General features: G+C 36.1%; 1 non-coding gene across 1 annotated transcript; it reads left to right on the forward strand.

Annotated features, from left to right (window-relative positions):
- The first annotated feature begins 3117 nt into the window (after nt 1-3117).
- Nucleotides 3118-3245, forward strand: LOC140512960 (U6atac minor spliceosomal RNA). Its single transcript, XR_011970011.1, has one exon. It is a non-coding gene; the product is annotated as a U6atac minor spliceosomal RNA (small nuclear RNA).
- The last annotated feature ends 15810 nt before the right edge of the window (nt 3246-19055 follow it).

Consider the following 19055-nt stretch of genomic DNA (forward strand, 5'->3'; position numbering starts at 1 on the left):
GGATCTCAGATTGCATTTATCAACATCTACCACAAGGCACATTTAAGTAACTCATGAACATACATATATCACATGAGAAGATACATGATATAAGTAACTAGGAGGATCATGTTTAGGCTTCCTGAAGGTTGTGGCACTTTAGTTGAACTTTCAAGGAAGTTTGGGTTTCTGTGAGGTAGGAATAAGAAAGAAGCATGTTCCAGGGATCATAGAGGGCTTGTAAAAATACATGGAGATGGGATATGGAATATTTTGGACATGTAATAGTAAGCAGGTCAGTTTGACTGGAACACAAAATATATAAAGGAGAATTATGTGCTATAAAACCTGGAAAGCTTGTTGAAGCCAGATGGCGAACACCTTTAACCTTCAAAAGAAAAGTCTGGTATTTATACTAGAGGCAAGAGGGAATCATTGGAACATCTTGGGTAGAGAAACAACATGGTAAGAACAGTGGAGAAGATGACATTAACCATTACATCCACTCTATTAAGGAGTATATCAGCATCAGAATATAAAGTTGGAATTAACTTAGGCAATTCTGAGGACTATATTAACTCTTTCAGACTAGTGATTATGAAATACTAATGGAAAAACTGACCTAATTTAATTAATTTCAGTTAAATGTGATGTGATATAATGCAATGTTATATATACACACATGCATATATGTCACTTGTTTATGTACAAAACACTTTGTGGTCAGGCAGAGAGAAATTCTTTAAAATCCAAGTGAATTTTCTTAACTGTTGCCCTACCTTTCATTATTCTGAGATCTAAATGATTAAAGCTATAAGAGGTGAGTGAGAGGGGGGAAAGGGGAAGGGTATTTGGAAATCTGCAGTGTTGATTTATTTAACTTTTTTGGAGTCATGCCAAAATTTTATAGTTTCAAAGATGTCTTGATTTCACCCAAGTTGTATACCTTAGGCACTGGGAGAAACTAGTTTGTTCTATTTACAATTGGAAATTGCAATTAGCGGACACTTGGCAAAAACAAAGAATGTAAAAGCCCAAAGAAGGGGAGATTTAAATCTCAGTCTGATGTATATGCCTTTCTTAGTAGAGACATTTATTATTAAGCTAAAACATTAAAAAAAAACATTGTAAGAGCATCAAAACTCTTGCAGCATACATCATGGCTCCCTGTCTTGGGTCTCTACCTTTTCTAAATATATTCTATATATGTACACATACACATGTGCATAACATAATCTCCTAAAGTTTATAGGATATTATCATTCATGTATAGAGGTATGTGTATGTAGATGTATGCATATATGCACACACACATATATTCATCCTATTTTAATACCTCATCATGGCATTGAGGTAACTAGCTTTATGAAGATTATGCCAGTAAAGCACGAGTTCTATTAAGTTTAACTGAAGGCTTTGAATATTGCTCCAGCAACGGACCATGTCAAGTTCAGAGAGGCTTATGACTTAGAATCTTGACCTCTAAGTGGTGAATTCCTTTGGTTACAACATTAATAAGGCACAAAGTGATTATTATTGGTATCAGCAATGAAATTACAGATGTTTTCAATTATTGAAATTTCAAAAAATTGAAATGTATCTGCATCATTCAGTTCTAAAAAGTCAAAAGACCCTGATTATCTTGTTTTCTTCGTGCAGAGAATCTGATCAGGGAATATTAGAAATAGAGGACTTATCTTAATGAATTTCTCTGAGGCTACCCTCCATCTACTTTGTATGTTTCCCGAATGTCCTTTTTTATTTACATGTCATCTTTCCTATTTAAAAATAAGTTCCTTCCAGGGCAGGTATCATTTTTGCCTTTCTATTTATTACCAACATTTAGCATAGTGCCTGATACACAGTAAGCACTTACTAAATGCCTGCTGTTTTAACAAAATGTTTACTTCCTTATTTTTCAAATAAAATATTTCAACAAGGCAACTTTTTAGTCATACTTTTTTTTGTATCAGATATTTTCCTACTGCCTTCATATAAATAGTGAACATACACCATCATCTTAATGCTCCTTGCAAAGTACTTTAAAAACTCAATCTTCTTTAAACCATAACAATAGCCCCATGAGATAAGAATGACATAATATCCTAATTTAAAATATGAATGCACAGACTTATCTATGTGTGTACGTTTATGTACATATGTATGTATATATACACATGCATATACTTATGTATATACATACATATACTCATGTATAGAGACCAATGAAATGAGAGAGAGAACTCCACAGTTGTTTTGGACTAGACTTGTGAAATCGTTGGTATAAAAAACTGCCAGTGAGGAAATATCCCCTACCAAAGCCACATTTGCTCTGCAATGTAGTGTTAGAAGAGATCTCTAAGCCACACAGAAGTTGTGATTGAAACACAGAGCCAGTATGGGTCAGAGAGAGGTCTTGACTCTACACCTTCCTGACTCCAAGGTCAACTCTTATCTACTACACCACTCTGACTCTCACTATTTCAACTACACTGAATAAATAAAATTAATCAGCAAGCCAATAATGTTTCAAGCCCTGAAATTGTATGTGGTTCAAGATTCCAATGTCCTTCCATACAGCAATATGTAAAGCATTTGAAAAGCAATGGAGAAGAGATTCCTGAGAGAAAAAAAGATGAACACCAGATTATTACTGTACCGAAAGCAACTAGAGGAAAAACCAATAACCTTAGAGCAGGAGATAGGTATTAGTGACAAGTGGTGAAATATTTATAATTGTTTCTGAATGGATCCGTAAAAGGAAAATGAATGGGTTCTGCTAGTACTAACCCAGGATAAAATCACACAGAAGTGGTTCACTTAAGAATTTTCCACCCACAGTACCCTAAAATGTTATATGTAGTCTCATGTATAAGTATGTTTGTATGTATGTATAAGTATTTAAGTTTGCAGCAATGACCCCATGGAACTGCCTTACAAAATGATTAGGAGACCTAATGAAGAAAAAATGTGGTAGAAGATACCAGACTAATAATTCATTGGCTAAGTAGAGTTTGACCAACAGATGGTACAAAAGCAAACAATAGATGGAAAGAACAAGAAATATATACAAGCAGTTATTCTGACCAGTGGAGTTAGGTCATAAGAGAGTTCGTATTCTCGAGAACATCAGATTCTTTCTTATATGAAATGAGAAAAGATTAGCACTCCACTTTATAAGAATAGAAAAAGCCTTGGTGAACTTTACAACATATATACGATTAAGACATTGCTACGTACTCTGTAATGTCTAAACATGTTTTTTTAAACTGTTTACACTGCAATATAGGAAGGTGTTACTTGTAACTGAAGAACTTTGTCATTATTAGGGCAATGAGGTAGAATATACATATACGGAAGACATGTGTATGAATTGACTATGATGAGATGATATCCAAAAATTAAAATTAAGTTATGAGAAAGAGAGATGCACAGGGAGAAGGGGAAAGATGTTCAAAAGAACTTTTACAGTGGAAAGATGGGGTGGGTTAGGGCAATGGTTGAATCTTATTCTTATCTGAATTGGCTCAAAGAGGGAATAACATACTCACTCAGCTGGGTATAAAAATCTATCTTATCCTATAGGGAAATAGGACGGAGAGGATAAGAAGGAGGGGGTGGGATTAAAGAAGGAAGGGTAGATTGGGGGAGGTGGTTGTCAGAAGGAAAACATAACTTACCTGAGGAAAGGGACTATAAGAATACCCAAAAACAACTAGTACTGATGGGTGTAGGAGACAGCCATGCAATCAGCGATAGGTAACTCAGCTCTCAGAAAGATGAATAAACTGCAAGAGCAGGTGGAGGGGCACAGTTTGGGTTGAAGCTTAGAATGTTTCATACCACACAATTCTTCCATTTGGAATTGTTTCCTTCAGGTCTTGACACTTTTTTAAAGACTGAGATATAGCATGAAAAGAAAAGGAAGGTACAACTACAAATACAACAATGTGGAAATGAAGTGAAGGAAGAAGTTTAGTTTGACAATTCAGGAGCTGTGTCATCATGAAGGAAACAGAATAATAAAATCGATGTTCTCCAGCATTGCAACTTGAGTTCTTCTGTTTGGGGGAAATTTGTTTGTCCATTTTCATCTCTAATTTCTCATAAATACAAAATAATCCTGTGTTACTAAAATTGTGTTTTTTTGTATGTGAAGACTGCTCTGAATGCTTGCAAAATTGACATTTTGTTTTGAAATTGTTCCATTTAACCATGATTTATCTTATATTTTGAAGAACAGAGGTTTTTGTTTTGTTTTTTTTCTGGAAGTATTCTGTGGATTCTCTTACCCAATGTATTTATTGTCTGTATTCAGAACGTCTGCATAGTTTTCTTATATTTTTCCTGCTTTGTGGTATTCAAGTCTTTTGACTTTTCATATTCTGGAGATCTATGATCCTTGAATTATATCTATGTATCCTTTCTTTTAGTTTAGTCAGAGAGGTTGACATGGAATGCATTTGTTCACAGGACAGATTTATACCTAGAAGGGACCTTCAAGGCTGAGTCCAGCTCCCTTATTTTAGAGATGAGAAACTGAAGTAAACAAAGGTCAAGTGACTTGCCCAATGTAACACAGTCAGAAAGTGCCTGAGGCAGGATTCAAACTCAATTCTTCCAGGCTCTAAGTCTAACACTCCATCTATTAAACCACCTTACACTCTAAGTATTTTCTAATAATTTTGCCTTTTGCCTCTCTTTTACCAAATTTACCTTTTGTATCATGCTCCAGATCTGTTCTTCTCTATCTCAGAGTTCACAATTCCTTAAAGAAATTCTCTAGCCTGTATTGAATTTTTCCTACTTTGTTATTTGTGAGGGCTTTTCATTCTGCATTAAGAGCTCCAATTTCTGACTTAAACTTATTCCTTATTTCTCCTTTTATAGACTATGTTTCTCTTTTGAACCATTTTGGAAATTCTTGCTTTTATTTCATGATCTGAGGAGTTAACAGGATGTTCTTTCATTAGGCAATATTTCATTCATGCTTTTTAATATTATAATATTTATTCTACGTACTTTAATTCCAGTTTAATGTTTTTCCACATTCTTCTTGCTGTTTTTAGGACTCTCTGTTGGTTTATCTACCTATCTCTTGCATTACTATCACTTCTATTACTCTCTCTTTGTGTTCTCCATCCTCCACTGCTTCTAGGAAGTCTCAGTCTCCTCAAGCTGAGAATATGGTATTGGCCCTGCTGGGACCCTGCCCTGACAAATCTCTTGGGGAAAAGATTAACTGTATCTCTCAAGCTCAATATTTTATTTCCTCCAGCCCAGCCTGTGGCTCTGAGTGCTATGCTTGACATTTTTATCATATTTCAATGATCCCCTCATTTTCTACACCACCACCACCACTTTCTCTTTTCTTTCAGTTGATTATGCAGAATCAAAGTCTTCTTGTGGAAAATAGATGGAATAAAGGTAAACTGAGGTACAAAGTTTGAACTATGGTGTTTATTAACAGTGATGTTTATGCTATTAACAAAATGGGTCATTACCACCTCAGTCAGGCTTATGAGAAAGGTGGGGGATGTTCTTTATTGATTCTGAGTCACTGGGGAGCATTACACTTGGCTACACCAGGGAAAGTGGGTTGGTATTCAGATGTGGCTAATCAGGTCCATCTCTGATGACTTCGTTGCTGTTCAATCATGTCTGACTCTTTCATGACCTCATTTGGGGTTTTCTTGGCAGAGACACTGGAGTGGTTTAGCTGTTCCTCTCTCCAGCTCATTTAACAGATGAAGAAACAGACAAACAGATCTAAGTGACTTGCTCAGGTTCACACAGCTAGCAAATATTTGAGATCAGATTTGAACTCAGGAATATGAGTCTTCCTGACTACAGGTCTAGCACTCGATTCACTGTGCTGCCTAGCTGCTCTCTGACAGTTAAAGAATGTTATTTTATGGGACTTACTTCTATCTTGTAATCTTTGTTAGGAGACCAGAACCACTAGGCTTGATGCTCCCATGGAGAAGATCATATCTCCCCCTAACTGTACAAGGACAGGCAAGTACAGAAAACATATTTTTGTTGTTTTCTTGGGAGTGACAGCAGGTTAAGTAAATTAGGGTTTAGAGACAATGAGCAGATATCCCAGGGGTTAATTCATGAGTGATAACAACATTCCTTTTCAACTGTGCCTTTAAACTGCTTCACACTAGGAAAGACCATATCTTTAGATGAGATGAGTTCAGGTGTATACAAAAATTATAAAAATCAATGCAGCATAAAATCAATCACAATGCAAAATCAATTCAGTAGAAATCAGAGATAATATTAATTTTTACCTTTTTGCAACTTTTTTACATGGCTGGGAATTCCAAAAGAATTCTTGTAATTTAGGGACTAAGGTGAATGCCCACTGGTTACCATACATAAATTTAATGCCTGTTCATCTCTGTGTAATTGTTTCAATACTGGTTGCATGTCTTGTTGGTTTTATTTTTCCTTTCAGGCAAAATTTTCAATATTTATCTAAGCTTGCCAAATTTAAGTAAACTTGATCAAAATTAATGATTAACAAACTGAAGTAAGAAAACTACACTTTTGATAAATGAATTTCAAATTATATCTGTATTTTTTAAATAAATACATGGAGTCTTACAAATCATTTAGGTAACAAGTAACTGGTACCCTAGGTTTTAATCCTCATAAAGATCAGTCATGGCTACCACATGTATGAATGGTTGTACTAAAACAGTTACTTCACAACTTATGAAACTATACACACTAATGTAGTTATTCTGATCAATTGAAACTTAATTCTCATAGCCACCCACTAGTGGTGAAATGATATAGAACATTTTAAGCCATATCTTAAAATTCAAGCTAAGGATTTGTCCTCGTATTATGTTTAGGTGAATTTTTAGAACTATCTAAACTCTTTTGAGTAACTGAGAACTCAGTGTTTTCCATTGCTTGAAGTTTTAAATTTATAGTTGGTTAATGTATTTAGTCCTGAAGCTCTGAAAACTACATTTTTGCATCCAGTTAAATTACTTTGAAGTCTCCAATGTACATTTGATTCAGAGACACAGCAATTTCTTTTTCCCCAACTGGCAGCATCTGCTCAGAAATTAAGAGCTAAAATCTGCTCATGCGTAAGATCTATAAATGATTGAAAACCTAAACATGTAGGAAGCACATGATAATACTCCATGTTCAATACCCATAGAGTAAATCTGTCAAAATCTTTCCCACTGTCCTTCAAAACAAAAATGGAAGGGAAAGGAAAGGAAAGGAAAGGAAAGGAAAGGAAAGGAAAGGAAAGGAAAGGAAAGGAAAGGAAAGGAAAGGAAAGGAAAGGAAAGGAAAGGAAAGGAAAGGAAAGGAAAGGAAAGGAAAGGAAAGGAAAGGAGAGGAGAGGAAAGGAAAGGGAAGGGAAAGGAAGGGAAGGGAAGGGGAAAGGAAGGGGGAAGGGAAAGGAAGGGAAGGGGAAAGGAAGGGGGAAGGGAAGGGGAAAGGAAGGGGAAAGGAAAGAAGAAAGGAAAGAGGAAAGGAAAGAAAGCACTGATAATGAACAAAACACAGTGAAGACTATACAGGTCAGAAGCCCAGCTTCTAGAAAGAAAGAAATGTGAAAACTTGATGAGATATAAAATGCTTTCTGGTATATAAGAGGAAATTTAAATAACACTATGCAGCACAAACTAGGACTATAATAATTTTCTATAAGACTTATAAAAATGTCCATGTTTTAAAAAACATTTTATTTCTTTTGTGTTCAGTTTCAGTTATGCTTGGAAGAATTTCGGGTCACAATCGCACTGTGATCAGTTCAATGGAAAAGCTGATTGAGCAATTGACTCAAAATACATAGAAAAACAAGAAAAAAATTTGGCCCCATTCAGTTTTAAGAACCATTTCCATACCTTTTCAAAAGTTCTATCCGATTTAAAAGAAACCATTATGCTTCCCTTCAAACACGGTTCAGAAAATTACCAAGACAGGGATGAAAGTGAAATAAAATATAGACATAAGTAATTGATCATGTGGAATAATAATAATAATGATGTGTTCCATCATACTTTTTCCTAACACCAAGGAGGAAATCACAGGCAAGCCTAGCATTAACTCAAAATACTCATCATCATGGACTGTGCCATGAAGTTGAATTGAAGTTAGAGTTGTGACCTTGCTGACTTTCCCCATTATAATGTATCCTTCTTTTGTATTACCTGACATTTCCGTCTAGAACCAATGCTTGAAGTTAAAGGAAACAGGGAAAAGGGACAGTCCCTTGACTTTCTTTCTCCCTTAGGACCAATCTCAGTATACATATACATATACATATACATATACATATACATATACATATACATATACGTGTACATGTACATGTACATGTACATGTATGTATGCATATAGAGTGTATGTGTGTGCATGAGTGCATGTACATATGTATATATATAGAGAGAGATGTGTGTGTGCATACATATATATACACAAATCTGTATCTATATACATCTATATATTTACTTATATATCTAGACATACACATGTACATATGACACATAAATACGCTGAAGAAAAAAGAATTTCAGAAGAGAGCACAAAGCAATTTTGTTACCACCTTGTTACATTTCATATAGATTTTTAAACAATCTATTGTGACTAAAAGAAATTCATAGTTTCCTATACAATCTTCTTTTTGTTCAATATATATTAGAATGTATGTTTTCTTGATGATGGCAAATAGTTCATAATAAAGATACAACACATTTTAAATAAAATTTATTTAAATAAAATTTAATAAGTAAAAATAATAATAATAAATATATAAAAATTGCACAGTGCATGAAATTTATGTCTGGTGCCTTTTCATTTCCCCATTCCCAATGTCAACTGAGTTGAGTCTGAGATTGAACATGACTCCTTTATCATAGAATTAGTTGGCTCCATGGAAGCCAAAGTAGGACATCCTCCCTGTCAGTAAAGTAGTCTTGGCGTATGACAGGAAAACACCACACAGAAAATTCTGCTCTGATAGGCATTAGGGGACATTAGGCTCAAATCAGTTAATATACTTAAGAACTTTCCAAATCTTAAATTGAAATAAAATAAAATCTTAAATAACACTAGACTATTACTATTAATAGTTGGCTAGCATTAACACAGCACTTTCAGGTTTGCAATTTGATGTCCTCATTTGATTCTCACAACCATCCTATGAGGTAAATGTTATTATAACCCAGTTTTACGCATGAGAAATCTAGGACTGAAAGAGGTTAAGTGTCTTACTCAAAGTCATACAGTTAATAAGTGTGAAGGATGATTCAAACTTGACTTCAAATACAGGACCCCTTGCAACATATAACTGCTTTGTTGTTATATTCTCTTTTGGAGCACTTTTGGGTGTTTCTCAATAGTAAATAATAAATTATGAGTGTAAATATGTTTTAAAAAATAATTAAATGTCCATTTCCTCCACCCCCTCTTAAGTAATGAGGAAAATGAAGAGTTTACTCTCAGATATATTTATAGTTATGGATGGGGCTAATTATCAGGGGAAACAGAATGGAAAAGTTCACTATGGAAGCAAGAGGCAGCAATGAGGAAAAGAGAGATGATCTCCTCTTCTTGAACATGGGAGATATACCCAAAAGATTGGAAGATTGCAGAAAATATAGTCTTGAGCAATGGAACATTTGTTGGCTGGGCTACAAAACCTCAAGAAGTAGTAGAAAGTAATGAATATAGGATAAGAAATATTAATTATAGCACACTGAGAGGCAGGGAGCCCAGGCAGAAAGCCTAAGCAGAACTAGGAGAGAAGGGGAGAAGACAGAATGCCTACTATTAGAGTCCTCCTACATGTAACTACAAAAGACACTGGGAAGTTGTGCATACTTCTGAGAATAATAGTTGGATATGAAAATATATCTACTTAGTTTCTCTTCTTTTAGTAAACTTTATGCCTGAAATTAATATCTTGGGGGGATGAAGGATACACACACACACATACACATACACACACACACACACACTCACATACACACATATATTAACCTCTATTTCATAGCTGGAGAATTTAGGGTAAGGGATTGTAGCACCAACAAAATATTAACAGCACTCAGGGCAGTCATCAATATGCTGGTGCAATTCTGAATTATGAAATACAACAGACTCTCCACATGAAAGACAGAACCAAAACAAATATTCACACACCTGAAAGCCAAATCTCATCAACTCCAGAAAGCCATCATAGTATCAAAGAATTCTGTCATAGTAACCAAGACGTCCATACACATTATCAGGCCTCCTCACAAACACTCACAAGCCTAACTGTCTTTCTCTATTAATGAATGGGAAAAATCTTCCCATTAAAATTACCATTACATTGAGCCTCAAGATCTTTCATATTCATTACATAGGTCACTAGGGCAACTGGTATCAACAGAATTGTAATGGACAACAGAAAGTAAGCATATAAAACAATATCTTAGGTAACTAGGGTCAACAAAACTTTACAACAATATGATAGGGATCAAACAAAATAAGCACATAAAACAATATTTTAGGGTGGGGCTTGAGCACAGCACCCCATAATCTCCCCCTCAAATGAATGAGGCCTAAAATCTTGGGGTAAGGAGTCAAGGTCTCTTCTTCTATAGCTACTTCTAGCTGAAATTGGATGTAGAGCTGTCCCTTCCCCAAGAGGTCCCATTCAAAGGGTTGTTAGCTGGCATCTGGAGCCTGGTTGATGCCAGGTCAAGGGGTGACACAAAACATTGGACAGGGGATGACATTTGGCTTACATGATCAGTCATCTGCACATAGAGGATACTAAGCCTGCAGAAAAAATCTGACAAAGTGAACAGATAAAAAACCAAAAAGAAAGAAGGGGACAATAACCAGAAGCAGGGTGAACACAGAGCCAGTCATGCTTCTGGAGTCCATGAACTCACAATCATAGCCTCATTCACTGTTGTTTACTGTTTTCTAATTTGCAGCTTGGGTGTCATCATTCTGGTTAAAGGTATATTTTCTTTATTCTGAGCTGGAGCCTGGTCAATCTCCCATTCTTCCTGCAGGTGTGACAAACTTGGATACAATGTTTTAGGAGTATCTGTAGGGGAAGTTTTTATTTGCCTGCTCAGTCTTATACCAAGCCCTTTTTCTCAATGCATTTTGTATAGTTCATTAGTTGGAATGGCATATATTTTTCCAAAATCTACCTCTGCTTTCAATAGAGCAGTAACAATTCTTTTTGTATCAGTCTATTCTGACTTTGAATCTGCTAGTTACTTACTCTTCTCCCTTGAGGAAATTTATTTTTTTCACTTCTCACCATCTAACATGTGAACAATTCTCCCATTCTTTGGGTGAACCAACTCAAAATATTTGTGACCTCCTGTTAAGTAATATCCTCGGTTACCTCCCCAGACACTGTGGGCCTGCCCTGATTCTCCTGTTGTGCTTCTGTGTGAGAAGCCTCTCATGTGTCCTACCTCTTATTACTTTTTTGCTTCTTTTTGTGAGATAAGCTAACAAATGTTTTTTTTTCTACCACTTGAGACTTTCTAGCTTGCTCTTCTAAAAGAGAATTTGAATGCTGCAACATAAAAAAGCTTCTCATGCAAACCTGCCAATTCCCTTTTCATCTGAGCCTTCTCGTCCCTCAGCTTGTCTCTGCTTTTGCAGATAAGGTGATAACTTGTTAGCAAGGCCCAAGCTTTCCTGCTTACCATTACTAGTTCTTTCCCTGGATCTATTGGTATTGTATGCAAACATCTTTCTAAATCTCTGGGTCCTTCCTTCTGTAGCTTCAGTTCCCAGTTTTCACAGAGTCCTGTGCTTTTAACCCATTCTCTCTCCAGGGAGGAATAAAGTAAATCCTCCCATCCTGGTATATCCATTTCTTCCTCTAAAGTCTTGCTGTCTCCAAATAGAGGTCTGATATTTCGCGATCCCATCCTCATCGCCATCTGTAACGAAAACACGATATTCACAGCATTTAGGGCAACCATCAATATGGTGATACAATTTTGAGTTGCATAATACAAAGACTCTTCACATGAAAGACAGAACCAAAACATTTGTTCACACACCAGAAAGTCAATTTCATCACAGTAACAAAGAAATCTATCATAGTAACCAAGAAGTCTGTACATATTATCAGGCCTTTCCACAAACAAACATGCATGAGCCTAGCTGTCTGCCTTTCTCTCTCACTCAGTTCTGACTGCTCTCAATGACTTTTTCTCAGTTCTGCTCCACCCTTCCTGTTCCACCCATTCAGCAAGTTCCTCCCACCACATATGACTTAGGTTTCCATGTGATTTAAGCAGGTCTCATGGGCCTATTAATGAATGGGAAAGATCTCCCCATTTAAACTGCCATTACAGGGACTCCTAGCTATGAGAAAAAGAAATTCCCCCAAAATATACCTGGCTTCTTCATTTCACAAAACAATCTCTGAAACACAAGGGTCATATATGGAAAAAACCCCCATCAGAAGTTCAATATTGCTGGTGATTATCAAATCAACCACACTGTTTATGAAGATATAAGAGCAATTGTGGACTTATTTTAGTGTATTTTATGGATAGCAATGTGTTCAGGGAGGACCAGTCCCTTTGGTGTGATGGCTGCTGAGTCCTTTTCAAGGCTTCTTTCCACCTTTGGTGTCCACCTGTTCCTCTCACATGTGGCTCCAAGAAGCTGCAGCATGTGCAACAGCTACACCCTGGTAAACACTTTCAGCAGATGGGCCAAACCAGGTTAAGGGTAGCCAAGGGGTCCCAAACCCATTGGTGAGTTAAGGTGTTGTCTACCCCGAGCATGTGAAGATTTCCCCTGATAGAATGGGAGGATGAGAACAATTTATTTCAATGGCCATGAAGGCAGATGAAGCAGGCGATGTGGAGTGCTTAGAGCTTAGCTAGACACCAAATATGCCAAAGTCATTCACTGTATCCTGAGCCTTCACCAGTCTCTTGATTCTGTCCTGCCACTGAACTATGATGACTTTGGAGGAGAAAGTAAGACTGACAACTTCATGCAACTCTGCCTCACTTAAATCCAATTTATGCATGAATCAAAAGAGATCACCCATGCCATTTTACTATTATACCTCAAAACCCTGTGGCAACAGGCAAGTGATGAAGCAGCAGGTACGGATACACTGGGAGCTGTAATCACAATCCTGCACACAGGCAACCCAGGTCATAGGGCCATTTCTCACTGGAAGCAGCAGTGGGATTTGGCAACCCCCTGGATGTCTGAGAAGCCTTTTAAGGATGGCACTGCTCATCTGGTATGAGGAAGTGCTAGAAAAGGTGCCCTAAGCATAGGATGAGCAAATTTGGAATATCCATTACAAATGTTCACACAGACCATCTGTACCCAATCTGTGGTAGAGCATGCTGACCTCGTATTGGTTTGATAAGCCATAGTCAGACACGTGGAAACTTGACTTTATTATGGTGATGTCATTTTGGTCCTCTTCAAGAACAAAGGATAACAATCAACCAACCAACTAAGATCTCAGTGAAACTCTCTTGCTCTCAGTGATATGGAGATTCAGACCCATCATGTGTGATATGTAAAGTTGTTTTCTTTTGTTTGGTTTCAAAGACTAATCGTTAAGGACAGGTCCTGTCTCTGTGTTCTTCATGGAACAGAAGAGGAATTGTGTGTACCCTTGGAGCCATGGGAGTAAATGAACAACTCAGTCCATGCTAGTAACCTCTATATAATATTACAATGATTTACTATAAAGAAATTTGACCTCCCACTTTGTACATAACTGAAAGTTCATTCTGAGTCACCTTCTTCCCTTTGGTTCAGGAGCATGAGCAAGACATAGAACATTTATAGTAGCACTTGATATAAATACTCCTTAATTTCAAGGAATATTTCAAATCATAGAAAACAATTCATAAATTTCCTCCTGTCAACTTCAATTCCTTTACTAGACAATAAGTGTCACTCCAAATGAGTGGTAGGTCAAGCATTCATACTAAAGAGGCCAAAAGGAAACCCACATAAGAGACACACCCAAAAGATATTTACTAAAAGCTATTCTTTACAACCATCTGGAGAAAGGAGTGCAATGTTGCAGGCTTCCAAATTTGCATCCAGATTTTTAAAATGGTGTGTGAGGTCCCCTGGATGGAGTGATGGGATAGCTTCAAAGATGGCTTCCCAGTTTTCAATTTTTGTGTAGGAAAAATTCCATCTCAGATGAGCATTAGAGACATCTCCTCCTTTTCAGAGTTATACTTCCAGATTAGTAATTGGATGGAAACAAATAATTTACTATGTCAGAATCCAGATCTTTGTGCTGGGATTTTTTAGTTCAGTAATTGGTTGAGGGAGATGAGAATTTGGAACTGAATTGTTCCCTGATTTAATGAAGATTAGTTACAAGTGATACATGGAGAATCCAATCTATGATGCCAGATGCTTTGGAATTGTCTAAACTCAGATAGATACTTTACCTATGAGGTTATTATTAAGAAAAGAAGGGGAGACATTGACTGGTTTTAGGGGCAAAAGGGGCCATCAACATTTATAGACTGCATGAATATTATCTGGTAGGCATAAGGAAGTTGACCTTGAGTTGTCATCTCAGAATGAGAGTGAAGTTCTCCAGGTATCAGCAACACCTGGAGTATACATACAGTGAGGTAGGCTTCTTTCCAAGTAGATACTTCCATAAACAGTTCAGTGAGCAAGAAAATGCTACAGCATGCCACTTTTATTATGGTCATTGCCTGGTGAAGCTTTCTCAGTTTTCTATTCCTGCTTCTGCTCCTATGGATGCTTCTCTTTCTCCTGACTCCCTGCCATTCAAACTTTCCAGACAACAAAATTCTGACTCCTGTCTAGTTCAAAAATGATGAAACACACCTTGACTATTCCAGGCTGGGGAGACTGTTCTTTTAAAAGCTAAACTACAAACCTCAGGTGCAGGGTACGTGGGAAGGGGGAGATTCTAAGTAACCTCTTAGACACACATGTATTCTATATCAAGCTATATTCAGTTGCACCCCTCAAAGTAAAGAAGGATAGCATTTGCAGTTACAAAATTCTAAAAAGCAAAGCCATATGCTTTTACACATAATGAGGAGTATAAAATGACAGAGTCAAGACAGTACAGAAAATATTGCAGTAGTTCAATTCTTGTTGGCCCTGCCAACAAGTTTTGACACTTAACTCTTTGCTATAATATTAATTTATGTAGTTTAAGGCAATAACTAATAGTTTAACTTTATGAAAACCATCATTTTGATAAGAAATTCTTAAAGACCTAAATATTTTAAGGGCCTAAAGAACTTTGTGTGTAGTGATTACATTTTAGCCACTTTATAATCCTGAATTTCTCTATTTTCAAGTGAAGAAATTCTGGAATGGAACGCCTCCACAGCATCCCACAAATCACATTTTATAGCCAATTTCATAGCTCCTCCATCCATAACGTTTCCCTACCTCTCCTACATCCCCAAACCATGACATAGAATCATAGATTTAGAGATGGAAGGTGCTTTAGAGGTAATCAAATCCAATCTCCTCCTTTCACAGAGAAGAAACTGGAGCCCTAAGAGTTTTTGGGACTTACTCAAGAATCACATAGCTAGCAAGTGTCTCAGTTAGGATTTTTGAGGTAGGCAAATCTATCTACTAGACCATGCTGCCTCTTTCCTATCTCTTTATCTGGTCTTTATATCACCCACATTTAATTTTTTGTAAAGAGCCAACATATTCCATAAATAGAGGATTCTATTAATATTCTTTGTCCATTCATGAGTCTCACTCTCAGAACTTGTCGGCAAAAAACCTAAATTAAATATACAAAATGGTATATTTTTAAAAGGCAAAATTTTTTTGGAAAACTTAAAACTATGGAGCTACTTAGATGGCATTAATAACAGCTGAACTTCCTACAGTTCTGGATGAAATATTTGATAGTTAGGAGTTTCCAATCAAAGCTCTTCTTGTGATTCAAAGTATATCATTACACAGTGGTGTTCCAAAGTCCACAGAGATGATTACTCATTACTCAGTGATTGAAGGCTATGCAGAGCCTGACTGTGACAATGTCTCCCTGCTTATTCTGTTCCACAGCTGGATCTCCATTTTTAAGAAACTTATCAACAAACCAGTGATTTTTATACCACAAAGGATGTCTATTGCCTGAGATCTTTGCAAACATTATATTTATGTCATTGCCTGAATTTGCGTAAAGAGTGATTTTAAAAAAGTCATTTTATTCCCTGCTCTAGGTCTTATTACTTGCTAAGCATTTGGGAATGAAAAAAATGAGCAAAATAAACCCTGAAATAAAGTCATTTCTAAATAGTCTGAATTTATCTGTCAGTATCCCACTGAAGGTCTCCCACAGAAAATAAACTTAGCCAATTTGCACATGTACCTGACTGTTCAGGCCTTATATAATCCCTCAATGGGCACAAACAACTGGGCATAGATTGCAATCACAGCCACTTGTTAAGCACTTGATCATTTTCATAAGTCATAGTATGACTTCAATAGATATAAAAATAGACTAAAGAATCCTTGGAACCTGTAAATCCCACAGAGATGATGTTAATCATTCAATTTTTTATTATATGGCTTTATTATTTTAAGCTATTCTCAATTTATCAATTTTAATATCTTTATTGAAAGGAAATAAATATGATCTCCCTGCTCTCTAATACTGGGTAAAGATATCAGTGTGGCAATCCTCCACCCCTCCAATATATCATTCACTTGTGCTTTTAGCTAGATAATATACAATTCTTTGTATCAAAGACTTTTTTTAATTTTGTTTTACAATTCAGAGATTGTGGATTATGATTCTCTTTCAGGGCAATAAATTACTGTATTCTTCTGCAAATTGTAGGCAATAAGATCATATGGATCTTGTCCTTATTCAGTCAACAGGTGAGGTAACCTGAAGTACTCATTTTAATGTTGATCATCAGTATAAAGAGTCTATTAAACACAATAGGTTAAAGTAAATCCCAGGACTCTCTCCATTACCATATGTGCACCCTGAGAACCCTTTTTGATATATAGCCCATACGTCTATGGTGTAGGGAAACAAGTCCAGATGCTCCTTCCTATAATGAACAACCAGCATTTGAAAGAGAATCTGATCTTAGACAATATGACATGGAAAATAAAATTCCCAAAAGATGTTGATAAATTGCAAAAAGTTAAATTCTTTATATTTATGTTGGACAAAAATAACACATGAAAAACAGTAGTGGAGCTTTGTTTACAGTAAGTACAGTGAAATTAACAAAAAATTCAACATCAGTTATTCAACAACTATGCAGATTAAAAGTTTAACTTATAAAGAATCTGTCAAAAAAGAAAAAATAAAAGAAATATTGTTTTTGACTGATGTTTTCTTGGGTGTTTTATTTTTTGCATTTTTAAGGAGCAAGGTGAAATAGAATAAGATAAAGGACAGAGAATGCACAGAGAGAATTGTTTTATATCTCATAAGAGAAATAACCATTACTGTCATTGAGCCAAGTAGGTCAAGGAATTTCAACATGAAATTCTGGCTCTCTGCTTAGAAATACTAAAAATCACTTTGAGTTTCTTAAGAATACAATGATTGGGAAGAAAAATTTGAGCAAAGGGTCAAAAAGTCATGTCTTTTTTAAATACATTCCATGTCAGACATCCACAGGCATTATAGGGTTTATTTCCCCTGGCCAATTCCTCTAGTCATATTGAGATCTGACATTTATAATTGTGTAGTATGTCCACAATAGATTATCAGTACAGTGCAAAGAAGTGATACCCAACTTGATAAACACCATTTGAAAATCTCATAATAACAGTGCCACAGGCACATTCTTCTGTCACTTGAAAACCATCAGTCATCCTTTGAATCAGGATATAAACAGACAGTCTTGAGAAAAAGTGAAAATGTAAAGTTCATATAAAAATGATCTAAATCACTATTGATTAGAAAAATGCAAATTAAAACAACTTTGCAACATATCTGTCTCATACTTTTCAGCTTGGATGACATGACAGAAAAGGAAAATGAAAAATGTTGGAGGGGGTGTGTAAAAGCAGGAATAGTAATGCAATGTTGGTGAAATTGTGAACTGGTCCAATCATCCTGGACAATAATTTGAAACTATGACAAAAGGGCTATAAAATGTGTTAGGTCTGTATCCCAAAAAGATAGAAGAAAAAGGACCTATTTGTATCAAAAATATTTATAGGCTCTGTTTTTTAGTGAAGAGAATGGGAAATTGAGGGCATGCAATCATTTGAGGAATAGCTAAACAATTTGTGGTAGATGATTGTGATGGAATGCTAATGTGCTATAAGAGATGATGAAATGAATGTTTTCAGAAAAATCTAAGGAGTCTTACATACTCATCCAAAGCAAAATGAGCAGTACCAGCAGAACATAGTACACAGTAATGGCAATATTGTAATGATGTTTAACTTTGAAAGAAAGCTACTTTGATGAAAACAATGATCTGGGACAAATCAAAGGAATCCATGATGGAAAATGCTATCCACCTCCAGAGAGAGAATTGATGCACTTTAAGTGCAGATTGAATCATACTTTTTTCACTGTGTGTGTTTGCAACATCGTTAATATATAAATATATCTTGCAAGACCTGCACAATGGGTATCATGTTACTTACCTTTTCAATTGGTAGAGGAAGGTGAGAGATAATTTGGAAATTTTTTAAAATTAATATAATTGGGAAGGGAGCAAAGCCAAGATGGTGAAGTAGAAGAAGCACTCAGCTGAGTTTTCCTAACATTCATTTCCCAAAAATGCAAAGGAACAACTCAAAGGGAATTCTGGAATGGTAGCACCAGCAAAAAGTCAGGGTGAAACATTCTTCTGCCCAAAATGACTAGGGAAGTTGGAAGGAGAGATATTTGACATGGGAATGGACACTGGCTTAGAGCACATGTGGATGCAAGACCAGTAGTAGGACAAGTTTGTGGCAACAGAAGCAGCAGTAGCTTCAAGAGCTATTAAACAAGAGACACTAAGGGGAACTGGAAAACTATCAGAAAGAGATTACATGAGACTCCTATGATATCACTACACAAAGGACTAGAT

The sequence above is a fragment of the Notamacropus eugenii genome, chromosome 6 (genome assembly GCF_028372415.1).
Source record: "Notamacropus eugenii isolate mMacEug1 chromosome 6, mMacEug1.pri_v2, whole genome shotgun sequence".
NCBI classification, from domain to species: domain Eukaryota; kingdom Metazoa; phylum Chordata; class Mammalia; order Diprotodontia; family Macropodidae; genus Notamacropus; species Notamacropus eugenii.